This window comes from Octodon degus, unplaced genomic scaffold, assembly GCF_000260255.1.
Source record: "Octodon degus isolate 3935 unplaced genomic scaffold, OctDeg1.0 scaffold00904, whole genome shotgun sequence".
Lineage (NCBI taxonomy): Eukaryota > Metazoa > Chordata > Mammalia > Rodentia > Octodontidae > Octodon > Octodon degus.
In genome coordinates this window covers 6,695-8,911 of record NW_004525480.1, presented here as the reverse complement: position 1 = coordinate 8,911, position 2,217 = coordinate 6,695, and the positions used below count along the sequence as shown (strand labels likewise).

Here is a 2,217-nt window from a genome sequence, read left to right as displayed (position 1 = left end):
GCCATCAGTATTTACTATAGATTTGTTAAAGTAGAGTATATTTTGAGGGTAGTAAAAATATACCATGGTAAAAGACATTTTTCTTTGAGTGTTACCTTGTTAGGAAAGGTATTTAAGGATGTCTTGTAAGTAAAACATTTCAATAATGTCCTTTACAGATTAAGATTTTACAAAGAAGTCTTTATAGCTATTCACAGTATTTCTATGTACTTTGCTTGGTTTTACCCAAATATGCCCTTCGCAAATTACTTCATGTTTTTATATTGTAGTGTTGCGATTTTTTAGAACTTTGACATTTCCAAGATATGTATTAGAATATTTGTCTCCTTTTGATTACCATTTTCTATACCTCTGTATTCAGCCCATGAATAATTTTAATAGATTTCCTCAAAACAAAAATGTAACCCTTGCTAATTGAAGATTTTTTTTTTTCTTTTTAGAGAATGGTCTACAGGTGTTCAGAGTCTCATTACTAGATTGGACTTATAGTGATCCTCCTTTTTACAGCCTCCTAAGACCTGGGCTTACAGGTGTGACACCACGCCCAGTCTCAGTTGTCTCAGCATGCCCCAGGGGCAAGGCCAGCTCTGCAGGCTGGGGGATCGAACCTCAGGTCCCTGAGTCCGCTTGCAGGTGTTTTAATCCATTGAGCTATTTGGCCAGATGCTAATTGAAGAATTCTTAAGACAGTTTTTAATCCTAAAATCAAAAGTGATGTTTTGCAGTCTCCTTGAGAGTCCTCCACACAGACTGAGTAGGTGAAGATAGATGAGGGTGCCAAATAGCAGCAATTCCACTCACCCTGAGGAGTCAGGCTCCTGGCAGAGGTCGATGGAGAAGCAGTGACAGAGGAGCAGAGTAATGGCAGCACGTGGGTATCCCAGGAAAAGCTGGCTGAATGATTTGGTGGCACTTCATCACATAGGCAGGGACTCTCCATGGCTTGGACAGATGGGACCCACCTCACTGCTACTGCTTATGCAAAATTTCCTTGTTAGTAATGTTATGTGTGCATTACAAAGTTTAGTTTTTATTTATTTTGCAGTGATGGGTGTTGATCCCAGGGTCTTGCACATGACAAGCAGGTATTCTGCCTGCTAACTACATTCCCAACCCTGAAATTGTATTTATTTCTAATGATAAGCGTAAAGATAACTTTGACGTTTAAAACTACATGTTCACTCTCATAAAAGTTACAGATTTACTTCAAATCGAGCTGTTAGCCACATGGACTTTATTTTATCCTTAAAATGACTTCTTCAGGGAAGTGCAGCATTTGTGAGCCCAGTGGCTTAACTGGGCCCTGAGCCAGCAATAATTGGTGGGACAAAAGAGGAACCTTCACTTTTCCAGTAGTCTGCACTGTGTTCATGTAGATCTTTAAGCAACAGATAACTTAATTTGCAACTTCATTCGGAGAGCAGCTTTACACTGCTCAGTGTTTTATAGTCTCGTGGAGAATGTAAAAGTCACCTACGGTGCTTGATTCAATGGTGAAATTTGACATGCAGCCATACTATAAATTTTATATTATAAATACTACGTAAAGATTTTTACCTTTGATTGAAACTCTGCTTTTTCATTTTCATTTTTAAAAAGCTATTGTTGGTAATTGCAATAGGAATGATTTCAAGCTCTATTTTTCTTGGACTAAGTAATAATTGCACTGGAATCCAGAATAGGTAAGTAAATTTTTATCTTCTTTTGAGAAAATGTAAGTTTGTTCAACATTGTAAGCATCCACTGGAGATTTGAACTTAGGACAAGGTTGGGTAAATGTCACTATTTTATAGACGGGTTAGGGTAAGTTAGCACATCGAAAACTGAATGAAGAGTTAATTTTCTTTTTTACACATGTATGTGAATATGTAGTGCTAAAGTACATACAGCATAAGTTGTGTGCTTTTCACTATTTTTAAGTACAGGGCTTAGTGGCATCAAGTATATTTATATTATGGAACTGTCACCACTATCCAATTCTAGAACTTTGCTTCACCTTCCCTAGTAGACCCTTCGTATGCATTAAACAGTAACACCCCTTTCCACTTCTCCTGCTACCTAGCTAATGCCATTCTTTCTGTCTCTGAATTTGATTACTTGAGGGGCATCTTAATGTAGGAGCATCATAAACAATAAGTAATACAATACAATATTTGGTTTTGTTTTGTTTTTTGTGATTGGTTTATTTCCCATTATATAATGTCCTCAAGAGTCATC

At 37.2% G+C, this 2,217-nt stretch overlaps 1 long non-coding RNA gene across 1 annotated transcript in view; it reads left to right on the top strand.

The window, feature by feature from the left end:
* LOC111814880 overlaps nt 1-2,217 on the top strand; it is a 10,069-nt gene that overhangs the window by 1,411 nt on the left and 6,441 nt on the right. The window contains exon 2 of the long non-coding RNA XR_002819746.1: nt 1,600-1,682. This is a non-coding gene — a long non-coding RNA (uncharacterized LOC111814880). The remainder of the gene's footprint in view (nt 1-1,599; nt 1,683-2,217) is intronic.